Source organism: Corvus cornix, chromosome 15, assembly GCF_000738735.6.
Source record: "Corvus cornix cornix isolate S_Up_H32 chromosome 15, ASM73873v5, whole genome shotgun sequence".
NCBI classification, from domain to species: Eukaryota; Metazoa; Chordata; class Aves; order Passeriformes; family Corvidae; genus Corvus; species Corvus cornix.
The window spans coordinates 1520074-1536605 of NC_046345.1; positions in this window are offsets into that span (position 1 = coordinate 1520074).

The window sequence follows — 16532 nt, forward strand, 5'->3', positions numbered from 1 at the left end:
AAAGGGAGTTTGGATGGAAAGCAATACAAAACCTCCTGCTTTGTTCCATATTTGATCCTACTTCACTCACTTAAACATCCTTTCTTGCATTGCACACCTGAGCATGTAGGCTCTCACCTTGGTGTGACATTACAGCCAGGCTGGGGCTTGGCTGTGGTCACCCCAATAGGATGAGCCACAATGATTAACAACATGGATTAATTCTTGGCTCTGCTTGTCCTTAAACTGATGACTCTGTATATCCATCCCACAGCTTTTGGCATTGGTTGTGACCTGAGGCCTCCTGGATGTAAAGAAGAGCAGTAAATATTCCAGGGCTCAGTTTTTAGCTTTTTTAGGTGATATATGGCTGGAGATATAAATTAAAAACTCCCAAAGAAAATGGGAATATATGTTTACAATGCTCTCTTGAATTGCAGAGACCTAATTCCTTACTGCATCTTTATTTTCATGGGTATGAGCTTAGGGAGAATTTTCTTTCTAGGTTAAGACCACCTGCTAGTGAGTTTGTGTATTATGAAAGTAGTTTGTTCACAACTCTCTTGCAATTGAAATGTTGTTAAGCCATTGTCTAAATATAGACTAAAACTAAAACCCACAGCAAACAGTTTCTTTCCTTCTTTTCTGTGCAGCACTTGGTGGGTCTGGGCAAAATTCTGCCGCCCTAGGTCTGCCCCAGTGGGGTCCTGCCTTCTGGGGGAGGGCTGCACCAGCAGGCAAAGCCAGGAGAGAGGGTGCCTTTAGTGAATTACTGCTTTTTGGAAAAGTGAAGTCTCCTGCCTGCAATGCTGAGCTTGCTGCTACTGGGAAGGTCTGTGATCTGTAGGAGATGCGTTGCAGGAGCAAGGTAGTCAGGAAGCAGACGGAATTCCATGGCATGCAGTCTGCAGCAAGGCCTTTACTCCACCCCGAGGTCACTTGAGGCTCTGTTTTTCCTCCTCATGTTCTTTCAAACATGAATCAGCCACACACACCCCCCCAAAGCATTAACTGCAATCTCTGTGTGATGCCCTTTGGAAGTTTGGTGGCAGAAAAGCAAAGCTGGGATGGGAAAGCCCTTGCTGTCCCCGTGCACACAGTGCCTGGCACGGCCACACAGCCAGGACCGAGCCACGGAGTGGCCACAAAGCCACAGTTTGCTCCCACTCCCGAGGATCTGCTGTCCCAGGATCAGTGCACCACGTCCACTTCATGCAGCCTCGCGCAGCCTGTGGGCTTGAGGGGGCAAATTAATGGAAACAGATTTTTCTGAGTGTAGGAGTTGGCTGTGATCCTGTGACACTGTTGTAGAGCTGGCTGCTTGAATGAGCACGTGAGCCAGGCTTCAGCTTCAATCAAACCTTGTTCCCTCGTGTATCCCTGCTGCTGCTCCAGGGCTGCAAACCCATTCCAAAGGTTATTAGTTTGAAACACTTTAGGGGGTACATCCCTGTGCCGAACCTGTACCCGCCTGCGTTATTTTGGTGGCAGTAGACAAAAGAGAGAAAAGCTCTCTTTGATTATTTTTTCCCTTTATGTGCTGCTTTGCGAGTAGTTTTCCATCCAATTAATCCCACTAGGTTTCTAATTGAAGTGGTGGTTTGCATAAATATTAATCAGTCACTAAGAAACCTGGAGGGTCAGGGACAGGCCAAATGAAAGAGGGTGTTTGGTACCTGCTCTGCTGTATTTTTGCTGAGCTCTCCTTGCACAGGAGATGCTCAGATTATGTTTCCCTGGTATGTTTTTCTTGAGTCTTATTGGCAATAGCAATATAGGTAAATAAATTATGGGAGCATGTAACTTGTTCTCGTTGCCCCTTAATGCCATTTCAGTGGGAAGTAAGTGGCTGAATATTTTCTTTGTTGCTCTGGTCTCTCAGTTCCTCTCTGACTAATGAATGGGGAAATATTTCTTCACTCTCCCCAGTGTAATATGTTGTGAGGACAAATAAATTAAAGCCTTGGAGCCTTTATATGAGTAGGGGCCATATAACCTGCTAGAGAAAATTGCCAAGCAATGTTCTTGGTACTCACCTTGGCTGTGTAACTTGTTTGTTGCTGGCACAAATTCAGCTCCAAACTGAGGCAGTTTCACATGCTTTGCTCTGCAGGATTGTTTTAATTTCAGTGTCCATGGGATTGATGTGACCACTTCATTAGACCCCTTTACTTTTGTTAATTCACTTCTCTAAAAATTCAGGAAAATTAAGGAGCTGCTTAGGAAGGTGAATTGACAATGAAGGAAAGGTACTGGCCAGACTAAGGCTTCTTTCTTTGTTATCAGCACTTAATTACAGGAAAATTACTTCCTCCACAGAATTGGCAGGGCACTGGAATTGTGCCTTGCCCTCATTCTCCTCGTGCTGTCCTCAGGCACCCAGGCTGGGAGCAGGAAGGAGCTGGGAGGTTTGATGGGTGAGGACAGTTTGGGTTCTGCAGGGCTGGGGACAAGCAAGGGTGTAAAGCCAACCTCAGTAGGGAGGGCAGCTCCATGCTCAGATTGGTTCACCAGCAATCTGGAGAAACCTCCATCTGCCTGACAGCAAGAGAAAAAAAAGGAGCTTATTTAAAAAAACATCCACAGTTTGAGACCTCATTCTGCACTGGGGCCTAGGCTGCAATTAGCTGTTCTTGCTGCCACGTTTCTGGGCAGGATGGCAGCAAAGGCTGTGACAAGCAAGGTGCAGCTCTGTCAGAGGGAGGGATGGAGCTGGGTGCTGTACACCCAGGGAAGCTGATTTTCTAGAGATGGCTTTCAACAACATTGGACAAACTGGAGAAAAGTGACAAAATATCAAAGCTTAAGCATTAATACTCAAGCGTGACATATCCCTTTTCCATCCACCCTTGTACTCCAGTGCTGCAGAAAGCACATTCCCATTGATCTATCCAGGACACAGATCGCAGGCTTGTACCCATCAGGCCTTCCCTTGCCTTTGTTAAGCTCAGCAAAGCTGCAAACACTGTTAAAATTAAGTTGCCAGAGGAAAATGTTTCTGATGCATCTGTTTTTATCGTTTACCCTGTGGTGATATCAGACAGCCTCCCAGGCAGCCAGGGAGCACAAACATGATGGGAGAGGGGCAGGGAAAGGAGTTTCAATTTTTCTTGCACTGAAATGTAGGAGTTGTGGGGAAACATAGACAGTTCAGAGATATTTGCCTTCCTTCAGGCATGCCATCAGCTCTTGTAGGAGCTTCAAAACAAAACTCACCAAAATGACAGCACTTTGTTTGCTGCACTGAGGAATGAGGCTGTTCCTGGGGGAGCATTTTTTAACATCTTTGCAATGCAGGGCTAGAGAGAAGCCTCAAACCACTGTGTGATGACAGCCATCCCAGCTTCTCAGACATGGGGATGCTCTTGTTGCCTGTCACCGTGCAGCAGCCACCTGAAAGGACATTAACACGGAAATTTTGGAACAGCCAAAGAAATAAAGCCACAGTATGATAGAGTTTGTCAGCTACTAATCTGATACCCACACACATGCATGTTGTGTGTCTCCTTGTGTTAAATCATTCTGTGCAAGGATTTAGCTGTTAAATAAAACAGTGTATACCCATAATCAATAGACCAACATCAGCTTCCTCTTCCTTCCCTCCCTTATCACAGCTTTGAGTTATCACTGGAGCCCTTCATAGCTCAGTGATGGTCATTAATAGATCTGAGTACCCTACAAGGTAATTTTGGTTTGTTTTGAGGTGCTGTGTAAAACTCTGCTACAGGTGTTACCTGGCACATGGAGTTAAACTCAGGACAGAGCTGTCAGTGAGCTGTTTCACCAGTGGTTCCAACTCCTAACAAAAACAGAGTCTCTGCACATGTACTTTAAATTAAAGTTTACAAATTTGCAGCTGTTTGCTTAATTGGGTCCGAATAGACTGTTAAGCTCCACAGGGAGCAGTTGTTCCGATGGTCAGGAGAGATCAAAGCAATAAGAGAAAAAGACAAACAGTGTCAGCCTGCACAGTCCCCTGGGGCAGCACGGGGCTCTGGGGGCGCCTGGGGATGGGAGCCCCTTGGGGGTACAGGGTGATGCTCCTGGCGAGAGATGGCTTGAAAAGCTTTTTCCCATGCCATGAAATCCTGTGGCATTTGGAAAAGCCTCACTGTTTTGTCTTCATGAAAACGTCTTGGAGGAACCGCAGCATTAGGTCAGAGTCATCAGGTCACTCTTTAGGAGACCAAAGATCCAAATCTTTTAATCCTGCAAGATGAGATTTGAAGCTGGGTCTGCACTAGCTGGTCTCTCTTCTCTCTTTCACATGCCCAGGGAAGAATATCGCTCCCGAAAACATTTCATGGCTTTGACAAATGTTCACTTATAGATGAAATATATTTTTGCCAAAAAAAAAAATTCCTAAGCCGTTTTTTCCCTCGGCTCTGCCGTTCTTTATTTTTCTCTGCTTTCATCTCCAAGCCTCCTACCCTTTTTCTGTCTTGTCTATTTTGATTCAGCCCATGCCCTGAATGACTCCTGTCTTGCTCTGTGCTTGTACAGTGTCTATCACAGTGGCTTTCAATCTGTTAGCACCCAGAGGCATTAACATAATGCAGGTAATAAGGGCTAAATTTAACTTGCTCACAACCACTTTTACCCACTCTAATATGCATCACACTCCTCAACTGACAGACTCAAATTGCATATAATAGCTGCCTGGCTACAGTACACAGACAAAGAAGGTGATAGAAAGCATTTACCTCAATAAAAAAAAAATATTTTTCCCATCCAGAAACCTCAGCTTCATTTTTTCCCATTGCTTTCAGAAGCTTCATGTCAAGATAGATTTTCCTTCCACTGTGATGACATTAAATCTCATGGCTGCTGTAAAATATGCTTTATGAGTTATTAAAGAGTGTTACAGCAGCTGAATTGGGCAATCATTAAATAAATATTGCTAAATAGTTTATTAAAAGAAAATTTAAGTGCTTGCCGTTTTTACTTATCCTCCCTAGGACAGTTGATTTTATAGGTTTTCTTCCTTTTTCTATTTTTATGTTCTGGAATAAACTCTACAAACTTCATCGTTCATCCAAATATCTATAAAAAGTTTAATTGATGAAGATCCCCTTTGAATAAAAAATAACTAAACAGCAGTTCCTAATTTTCTGTGCTTAGTTCCATGAGTATCCCAAACAACTTTGAAGTTGTTTAGCCTGTAATTCTTTGCTTTTGCAAGTTGTACTCACTGAGTTAACCAATAATAATCAAACCATGGATGGAAAAGTAGTGAAAAAGTAATTCAATTCTAAAAGGACAAAAAGACTGAATCACAGGGAACAATTTGTAAGGGTTCTTTTGGACACAACACTCTGGCTTTGGTTTCTTGGCAAAAATTTGTCCTCTTGCTCAGCTCAGCATTGGTTGTGCAGTGTCTGCAGTGACCCCAGGGAAGTCCTGCTGTGCACAGGAGCCCAAACCCAGGAGAGGTGCTGGTGCCAGATCACTGATGAGAACTTCTTTACCTTCAGCCATCTGAAAATACTCTGTGCACATCACCCAGCCTCCTTCAAGAGCCCAGGGAAGGTTTCTAAAACACAGGGATAACCCTTTGGAAGTACCTTCCCTCCTCTCTCCTGGCTGTGGAGAAGTCTGGTACTGGTTTGAGGTGGATCCCAGTTTGAACACTCAGCCTGGGAGGGCTCCACCCCCACATCCACTGCACTGCATTACCCTGCGTGGGACAGCACAGAACAGGAGTGATGCCTCAGCATCCCCTTCCCCAGCACATTTGCACTTCCCAATTTGCAGTTGCCTGTTCCGTGTAGTGTGAGCCTCACTTTGCCTGGAGATAACGAGCTACAGCTTAAAAACTGCCTGCTGGACTGGCTTGAGACCAAAAGAACTTCTTCAGTTGTGTTGTGTCTTCTCAAAGATTAAGGAAAGCCCAAGGACAGCCAGTTTGGTTTGCAGCTGCTGGAAGCGGCTCAGCACTGAGCTGAGCTCTTACCCAGCAGTGTGAGCACAGCCCTGTGCTGATGGACAAAGCGCACATTCACATCAGGATGCATTTCCCAGAGCAGGCAGCCAGTTCCTGTGTGTAACAGTGTCACTTGGTCTGTCCCAGCTGGATTAATCCTGTGCTGCTGACACCTGAAAGCACAGGTAACCTCAGCCAGGTTCCCAGATCAGTGTGACACAGGCTGGTGACAGCCCTTGTGCTGCTTTAGTGTTCCCCAGGTGGAGACCACAGCAGCTTTCTCAGCACCAGGCCATTAAAGACCCAGCTTATTACCAGAGTTACCCAAAGATCTGCAGCAAGCAGGTCCAGACCATGATTTCTCCACGTTGCGATTTCTTTCATTAATGTTTTCCTCTAGGAACTTGTGTTTATTCCTGAATTGACTCTTCTTTCTGAAGCTCTCGTGGCTGTGTGGTCCCTTTGCAGCTGCCACCATCTTTGCTAACCCCATCTCTGCCTCGATTGCACCGATCTGTGGTGCTGCAAGCTCCTGACCTTTTCCCAAATCCCAACGCACGGCCACTGGCTCCATCCCCTCCATACCCAGCTCCTCTTGTCCATCTCCAACAGGACTTAATCTCTCCTGGCTCTTCTCCATTCAATTGTCTCCTGTTCCAATAGGTTTAAAAATAGCTCCTGCATATTTAATTATGCTTCACTTCCCACTGTTCCTTCCAGTCCATCCAGTCTCCAGTGCAGGGCTTTGTGTGCTGACAGAATTCCCATTTAGACTGGCCCATGTTCACCCCATTATACACCCGTATTTAGACTGGAAAAGGCTGTTCCCTTGTAAGACTGGGAGCCTCTGCAGCACAGCATTGACCAAAATCAGGTCAACAGTGTCACACAGTGCCTTGCAGTTCATGATAAAATTGCTCATTAAGAGCCATGAAAGCAGAGTATAACCGTGGACAGAGAAGCAAAGAAGTAATCAGAGGAATATTTCCCTTTCCTCTTTTAATAAGCTATCATTTACCCTTGTTCTGTTCTGGTCCCTTTGGGGCATATATCTTGTGCAGGGAAATGTAAAAAAAAAAGAGAGAGAGCTAGAGGAAAGTAATAATGAAATAGTGCATGTGTTTAAATATTTGCAGGAGAAAGGAAACATCACAGAATTTCTCACTAAGTCTGTGGTGAAATGGAAGAAGTACAGGCTTGTCAAAGCAATAATTAAGTTCAGTTCCAGAGGGCTGTTTGTGTTAAATCTGCTGGGTTTTCTTTCAGGAAATCGTGTCTCTGGAGGGCTCTGATAGAGAAGCCCACTGAAGGCAGGTTTTCCCACTGAAGGCAGGTTTTCCCACTGAAGGCAGGTTTTCCCACTGACTCAAATAGTCTGAAACCCTAAAAGGCAGCTGGAGCTTTGTGTGGAGGTTATCAGCGGGAAAATTTGACTTCTTGGTGTAACACCAGTGTCTACTGTCAACTCCTGTTCCAGCCAGAGTAAAAGATGTACGAACACCAAACAGGGGATTGTCCCTGTGTTGAGGAACATCCATCAGAAAAGGAGCTTTCCTTTATTCTACAATCATCCCTGTGTTTAGGAATATATTTACCTCAGCACATCGGGATGCACGTCAGGGGAATTCCACCAAACACATGAAGGTGCTGGAGGTGAAGCAAACCCTCATTTAGCTATTTAAATATCCTCTGCAAGGCAAACACATTCATATTTCATGGGCTTGCAGAGCTCTGAGCCCCAGGTATTTGACCTACCTTACATCAGCTGCTCATCTCAGATGAGCGCAGTTCATCTTTTCTTGCAGCGTAACCACGAGTGGCACTTTAAACTGCTGGAGGTGTTTGTTTCCTCTGAGATGCGCTTTTCCTTCGCTGCATTAGGGGGAGAGATGAGTGATAGCACTCCTGTGAATGCAGGGATTAAGTGCAGGATCAGTGTGGGGGAAGGGCAGGGAGCTGAGGCAGAGCTGGGGACACTGGTTGGATTCTCCCACTGAACGAGTTCTCGGGGCAGGGGCAGTCTCCAGGCATCAAAGGACACGATAAGTGCTAAAGTAAAAAGACGTAGCAGCAGCTGACTAACCTGTACCAAAAAAACCAAAGGGATTTTCTGTCACATCCTGATGTTATGGTTAAGGGCTAGAAACACTGAGCATCCACCCATGGGCTTGACCTGGAACCTGCTGAATCCAAGCAAAAGATGCTCGTTGATCTCAGAGGATGATGAAGCAAGTTTTGAGTGGTTTTGTTCTGTTGACTCCAATTTCTATGACCTTGTCTTCGCTGTGTGTGAGCTGACACCATTGGTAGGTGTGTACTGAGCCTGAGAACGTGTGCTGGCCGTGCCCCCCAGGCCTGGCAGAAACGTCAGACTGGGAATATGACAACAAAAAGCAGAGTGCTAAAGAGCCATCACATTTCGGAAAAAATGTGAGAAAATTAATGACAGAAGAGACTTGCCCTTTTTTTTTGGTTTTTTTTGAAGTGCAAAACTTAAAAAATTGCTGCAATAATATCAGTCTGCTCAAGCTGCCAAGCTGTGCAAAACCTGGTGTGGTGCACACACACACAAAGACAAAAAAATTCTGCTTTCTTGTTTCCTAGAAAATCTGTGGAGGGCCTCCACCCTGAGAAGATAATAATTTGAATGAATTGTTGATGCTGATTAATTCATTATCTTAAGAAATATTTCCCAGAGCACCTGCACAGCCAAAGGTGTTGAAGGAAGCCTGTGACATGTATTTTACCCATCTTTGACCTTCCAGAGGTCAGGCACTATTCTAAACATTTCACAGGGGCTTCAGTTAAAGCCCAGAGGAGAAAAGCTCCAGTTTCTGTGTTGTTTGTGCTGCCTGTCTCTGGCTGTGCCATGGGCCTGGCTCCCCTGGAGCTGAGGGGATGATATTGAAGGTACTCCAGGAGAGAAGGATTAGGAGGGCACTCCACCCACCAAAGTGTTTAATGGAATGAGGACTTTCAGTTGAATTTAATTTGTTGGGCATGACCCCATTTTCGCTGTTATTTGCTAACTTCTCCAAATCTTGAAGCTAACACCTATTTTCTTTTCTGACATATATTTCACTGCTTTTATAGGAGATTTTGCTGTCTTATTGTGCTTGTTCCCTGGCTTTTGGTGTAATTTAGATGTGTTTTGGAGAGGAGACAGGCAGCAGAGCACCTTTAGGATCCCTTGAATGAGATGGTGTGCTCTGGCACAATGCAGATATCAAACCATCATGCTGGAAGTGGGATGGGAACCACAGGAAATGAGATTGTAACTCCTGCCCTCTGCCCCACACACAGCCTGTCCTGCTCCAGGCTTTGGACTCAGTGAGGACTGAGTCATCCTTGGTTCAAAACACAATCTCTGCAAAGTCTCCAAAACGTGATCTAATGTCAGAAACAGCCAAGGAGTTAATGCTGTGCTGTAAAAACGTTATTTGGAAACTGCTGCTTTTAAATAATTGCCATCTTTTGATATCCTGGATATATTTCACCAACCCAGAACTCACTTTTCTACTTGAAACAAAGCCGAGAACAAAGACTGCCTGTGTGAAACCAAACTGCTTTGAACCCAGCTGCAGGTGCCTGCACCATGCACACTTCTGAAAGGAAGGCACTAAGAGAAATAAAATGGGCATTGAGCTCCTACGAACAGTGAAAATTCCTGGCTACATATTTATTCCATTTCAGAGTGCAGCAGACCTGTCCCTGGGGTGAAAGGCACAGCTGGTTACGAGAACCTTGCAATGAGCTGCCTGGGAGGTGTGGTGTGCATCCCACAGCCCTCTGCTGGAAGAAATTTGGAAATCTTAAGTGTGGAGCTGGCAGAAACGGGCAGAAACTGATTTTTCTGTTATTCAGAAATATTTGCATTTTCAAAAAAAACAAAGGTACCTACTTCTCTTGAGGGAAAGATGAAGATCTTTACATTTCCTTAGAGCCCAAAACTTCCTCATGCACTCCAAAACCTAAAAGAACAAGAAACTTCCAGCCTGGTGGAAGACAGGAATCCTTATGCACCACAGTTCTTTTTATTTGGCTCCCTTTCCCAAGCCTTTCCTTGGCAAAAGTTGGTCACTCATAAACATGTCCCTATGGAAAAAACATTTAATTAGAAAAATCTCCTCTAACCCACGTTTTGTGTGCAAGAGATGGGTGGGGGTGGTTCCAAATATTCCGTGACTTTGGGAGTGAATTTCAGTGGATTTTATTCTCACCACTGCACCGTGCCAATGCCACTCACTGGCCCAGGAGGTAACACGAGATCTACAACTCTGGGGTTCTATTCCCTGAACAATCATTAGTGCCACTGATGCCTTTTCTTGGTCTTAAAATCAAGAGTCAAACACGGTTAGAAGGGGAAAAGGGATTTTACCTTGGTATTTATTTTAAGGAACCTTAGGTGCACATGTCCAGGTCATATGCACCGAGATGCAGCCCCCCGAGTCTGTGTCCCCCCAACATTGGGTATAACATTATAGGTTTCATTAATTAGCAGATCTATCAAAGATTCCCCAATGAGAGGCTCAAGTGAGCCCCCCTCCCCAAGGAACCTTCCCCTGGATGGTTCTATCTCAGTTTACAGAATGTGTTCTGGAGAGGACCTTGGGGTCTGGGGCACACTGATCCCTGGCTACAAAGCTTCTAAAATGTTGAGTCTCTTAGCTTGACAAACAAGTCCAAGAATGTAGGTAAAAAGCACCAGGAATACAGAAGTTGTAAAAAGGTGTAACAGGGGTATAAAAGAAAAGGCAAAAATCTTCATGGCATCACTACGTGGAGAACCAGCTCAGAAGGGAAGGGAGGAAAAGAGCGGAAACCAACCAAGAACTTCACTGGGCTGCACCTCACGCCTTTGGCCTGCCCATGCACTGGTCCTGGGATAGCTGGAAAATGTGAAGGGAAAGAAAGCACAGCTGGGACAGAATTTCTTTATTTAGGTGCTGAGTGAGGGTGAACCAGGAAATGGATCTGTCTCTGAAATCCAAGAACTGAAATATTCTCAGTGGCACCGAAGCTGGCATTCACTGTCCTGGTGCATTGCCAAAGCTTAGGCAAGGCTGGAATCTGATGCAAGTTCCATTGCTGAGTTAAAAAACATTGCTTTCTAATAATTTGGTGAAAACCACTGCTATAGTTTAGATGCATTGACATTAAATATCTTTTGATTTCTGATTTGTTCCATAGTGCTAAGATGGTACGGGAGGCAATTAGCTGCATTTGGAAGTCAGGCAATGATTGATTGCTCTGCTCCCTCTCAGCTGCTTTGTGGGTTTAACTTTTATCTACAGTTTAAAATCAAAGGGTTCTTTTCTATTTTTTTTTTTTAATTAGTTTACAATCTGTTGACAAAACGGCCCTCCATCTGAATGGATCGTATTCTCTCACATAGCTGGATTAAAAATGACAATTATATTTCAAGCAAGATAATATTTTCCTGATCATTTCTTTTGGGGAAAAAAATAAAAAGGCTTTATGGTGCAATTTCTGTTTTCACTTGACGACTTTAGAGCCTTTTTTCACTTAGAAACCTCTTCACTCCAGCTCTGCTTAGCAGTAATAGATCAGTATTTGTTTGATTTGGGTTTTAAATGACTACAGGCTCTAAATGTGTAAGTGGAAGTCAATGAGGCTCTGTGCTGACTTAGGTTAGAATGAACAAGCAGGGATAGACTCTTCTTGGATTTTTTAAGCATATTTTCAAGCTGTACAGCGACCAAGGCAGGGAAGAGCAGTTTCTTGTACCAACCCACATCAATCCCCTCATTTGCAAAGCATTATTCCCTGAGCTTAATTAGTTTGTGAGAGGTGCTGAGGCCCTCGTTTCCAGGCACTGCAGAGTGACTGTCCCAGCTCTCACTGCCCTGCAGCACCACCAGTTCCTCTGCCAGCTCCCCCCTGCATGTCCCAGTTCACCCAGAGAAGCAGGGCCAGGCTGGTTCTCTGTTGCTGGTACATGGTTATCTTTCTCTGGAGACGCCCATCTGCCAAAGCCTGGATCCCAGCACCTCTCTGGGGCTAAGACCATTCTTTTCTTACACTCCAGCTGCTGTTTTGCAGGAATGATTTCAGGATGAGAAATGCCCACAGGGTCCTGGGGTTGATCCTCACAATGAACTTCTGCCTACAGCCAAAAGCCAGCAGGGATAAAAGGGGAGCTTCAAAAGGGAAATGGAGTTACCAGCCTGTGAGCAGGAAATACTGTTGTAAACATTGTCCCAGGCTCATTTTGGGACCATGGGGAGAGTGCAGACACACTCCGTGCCCCTGTCGTGCCTTGTCTGGAGGTTGCAGCTCCTGAGGAGAGAACAGAGAGTGCTGAGCTGCTGCAGGAGTCTCACAGGAGATGGAGGGTGCAGAGCTTTTTCTCCCCAGTCCCTGCTGCAGCCTGCTCGAGTAGCTGCATGCAGGAGGAGAGGTCAGCTGCTCCACAGAAAAACATCCAAGGAACGGGAGGTCGGGGTATCGCTGAATCCCTGATGTGCCTCTCAGGGCAGCCACAAACTGCTCCTTCCTCGGGGCAGATGTGAAAATTGCCATGTGCCCTACCTAGATCACGCCTGGCAGGAACAGGAGATGTGTGAGTGGCAGCTGGCTCCTGGAGTTCATTGGCATTCACAGTGCCCAACAAGGAGTTCTTGTGCTCCTTCCTCCAGCTTAGCTTATAAAGGGAACACACCTATAAATTATCCAGAGAAGAGGGCAAGACATGCACAGACAGGCAAGATGAAGAGGGAGGAGGATCAGAGATTTTAAGGCCACGACAGAATTCTCTGTCTCATTTTGTAGCCAGCCTGCATATTTATGATGCAGAGATGGGAAAGGCCCACAGAGAGAACACAGCTCACAAATCATATCTCTCAGCTTGCTCCAGAGTTTGTTAAAGTTCACTCATGTCTCCTCTGCTTGTACTCCATTAATCATTGCTGCCTCTGAAAACAAGGGTAAACTTGCATCCCACGTCTGCAGGAAGATCATGTCCATTCCCTCGCACACTTTTTCCTCTTTCAAGTCTGCCTGAATCTTCCTCCTCGTGGGAAAGGACTGGGAGATCACAGCTTTGTTAGAGGAATGTGTCACCTCCTGCAGGTTCCTCCCATACAAACCCCAGTCTCTCGCCTGGGTTCTCCTCAGAGACCTGTCCTCTGCCTCCAAAACAATCCTGTGGAGTGTGGAGGGTCACAGAGTTCTTTGCTTTGGTTTTAAAATCCTTAGGTGAGAAATACTTAATCTGGAATTAGGTGACTGTAATATTTTCTCCCTCTGTGTTTTGGCTTTATATGCAAGGGGAACAAAAGTTGAAAGTGGGTATTTTATAATATTTCTAAAACTGATGTTTCTTAAAGAAACCTTTTCTTTCAAATATGAAGGTTCAGACTGTTTTTTTTTTTCCCTTCTGAATGCAACAAGTGGCAGATCTGATGCTGGATCTAAGAACTCCCAGGTTGACACTGGTGTACATTTGCAGGCATCTCTGATGCTGTTCCTGCCAGGACATCAGACCCATACTCATAAAGTTGCCTCAAATTTGTGAAAAGAAATAGAATAAAGCAGATACCCAGTAGCTCCTGGGCGCTGCCCAAATCTCTCTGCACTCTGCTCTTCTGCAGAATATGTGCTACAAATGAAAGGCATAATAGGGTGAATTAAAAACAAGGCATTTGTTTTTCTTCAGCACCTTCTGTCCGCAAAAACTGAGATTTCCAAATACAGTCTAATTAAACTTAATTCTATCCCTAATCATTTGTGATTCTATGCACAGATTATGTGTGGATGTAGAAGCCTTGTAGCTCTGCCCAGCTCTGTAATAAAGCTGTCTCTGAGCTCCAGTAGCAGTGGGAACCCCTCAGAGTGGTTTTCCTGCTTTAGCACAGGGGTTTGGGGCATTTTTTGTCATTCCTCTGTCAGATCACATTCACAGCCAGTTCTGACCTTTCCAGTGGAAGGGGTTTTTGGGGTTGCAGACATTATTCCCTGCTGTTGGCTGACATAAAGATTAGGTTCTGCTCTTGCTGGCAGTGGGATCAGTATCTTCAGTGATAAATATTTTGATAAATACAGTATTTGGGTGCTCTAGGTTCAAAAGCCCCTGAAAACCAAATGGAGGCTTAGTCATTATGAAGGTAATGAAAGCAAATCCTGAAAGAAATGGAACATACTCATTTCTGCACCAGCTGGGGTTTGCCCTTTCCAGCAGCTGCGGGATTCTCAACATGGTTTTATTTTACCGTGTGTCCTTTCCTCCCTGCCTCCTGCACTGTGCTGGTATTTATAGTTATAAGAGATTATGGTCAAGTCTTTTCCAATTCAACAGCCCAACGTGAAAGCCCTGAGAGAACAGGGATGGAACATGAGGATATAATGCCTCCTGATGGAGCTAGAGCTGTGGCATAACATCCTTAAGACCAAAAGCAAATGTCTTATCATCCAGTCAAATGTTTTTATTCCTTAAACATATCTGCTGTGTGCTACGTTCCACCACACACAGGGAAACACTCTTGCTTTTAGTATTCTTCCCTCACTTTGCTGTATTGATTTCATGGCAAGTTGCATGGCATTACCTGCAATTATTTGTCATTTTGCTCTTTAAAAAAAATCATCCAAAATCGTGGCCTGGGCTGCAAATGAGGTGAGCACTGGAGTGGAACAGCAGTATCCAAGTTCCACTGGCTTGTGCTTAAGGGAATTTAGCTTGCATATTTACAGCAGGGCCCTCCAAATTCCTGTCTGTTTTTTGTAGGAGCTGGAAATGCCAAAGATTTTGTACAAGGGGGAAATAAAACTGTAAAGGCCTGGTAGAGAAATCAGAAGCGATTCACTAAAATTCTTGGTAAGATTTGATCCCAACACTGAAAATTAAAAAAAAAAATAGGAAGAAATTGTGACAAAATCGTTTGTAAAAATAGTTGGAGGAAGTTTCAGCTCAAAGTTCTAAACGGTGATAATTTTCTTCCAAAACCAAATGTTTTTTGCTTTAGGGTAATGGTCTTGTTTAGATTCAAAGTACATCCAGGCATCATCATAAATCTACTGCTGGACAAGCCATGGGCAAGGCCACTCCTAATTTCAGTGTGTGCATCCTTGGCTACAACAGAAAATCCCTCTACTCTGAGTTCTTAACTTCCCACTCCCTTCTTAGACAGAACCAGGAGTGATCCCACATCTAATTACTGCTGGACAATGCAGCACAAACTGAGTCTGCACAGCTAAATAACTTACATTACCTTCACGTTAGTGAATAAATCGGGTTCATCAGCCACAAACACCGAATAGGCAATAGAAACGAGGATATTGGACTACACACAAGTCAGAATGTAAAGCACCCCCCATCAGGTGTTAAAATGCATTTCACAGGGTTTCCATGAGACCACACAGGATGAGACCTGGCCAGAACCGCTCTGCGCTCCACTGGAGTGAGGGAGTGACCCCCATCTGCAGCAGGGGAATGTGACCTCCCTCACTGTACCCATTCACAGGCAAATCGTGACAGAAAGTCGCCTAATTTGATTTTGTTTTGACAATTTTTAAAAACTATGGTAATCTTAGCAAATAGCTTTTTAACTTTTAGTATTCAGGCTTAATTAAAAGGCAAAGGAAAGTTTAGAGGCACTACCTCTCACCCCCCGCACGCTCTACCACCTGCAAAATGTTATTGAAAAAGGGGGGAAAGATACCTGAAGTTCTTAAATATCTCTGATAACTGAGACCCCAGAGCCCTGCTTCTTCATCGGGGTGTGGGTTTGTGACATGGTGTGATGGGCAAAGAGAATCTGAGAGTTCCTCCCAGGCAGGGCATGGTTATTGTTTAATGGGTGTGAAGATTTCTGAGCACTTGGCTGTGTGTGTAACAGGCAGGGATGGCACATTGCACATCAGATTCAGAGAAGGACATGTTTTCCTTAATCCTTTCTGTAACTTTTCCCATCCTGATGACACGTGTGAGAGCTCAGCGGGAAAGAACCACGTTCACTCTGCCAGTTCTGCCACAAGCCTGCTTTAAATTGCAAAAACTCTTGGCAATGGGTCCCTTTTTGCACGCTTTTAGGGAATAAAGTATCTAAATAGTAAAGAAATCTGAGTTATGAGCAGCAGCAGCAATGGAGAATATCAACTGACATAAAATAACAATGGCTTGTAAATCCAATCCTGTTCCTCCCTTGCTCCTCTGTTACGATGAGTTGTGATTGGAAGTGACAGAAAGATGTCCAAATTTGTCAGTCCTAGTCCTGCATCCTTCAGTTCCTAAATATATCCTGCTACGAGTGATCTGTCCAAGACAGCACATTTTAAATATTTTTGAGGAAATATTTGAAAAGTACTTGTAAAGACATTGTACAGATCAGCAGGGTTCGCTTTCCCTGTGTGTCTGTGGCATTACACAAGGGATGGTTCGGGCCCAGTAACTGAGTACCAAACGTTCTGGTGACCTGCAAGCAGCTCCAGACCAAAGACAAACTTGCTTGCTTGGGGCAATTGGTTACCTGCAGAGGAAAACCACATTTGCCTGGTTCTTTGGGCAGCACTTTGGATCATGTGAGTCCCTGGTGAGTGGGTTTAGAAACCCAGCTGCCAGTGGAGAAGCCCGTTCCTGTAAACCACAGCAAAGCAAGCCCTCATTTCAGTGGTT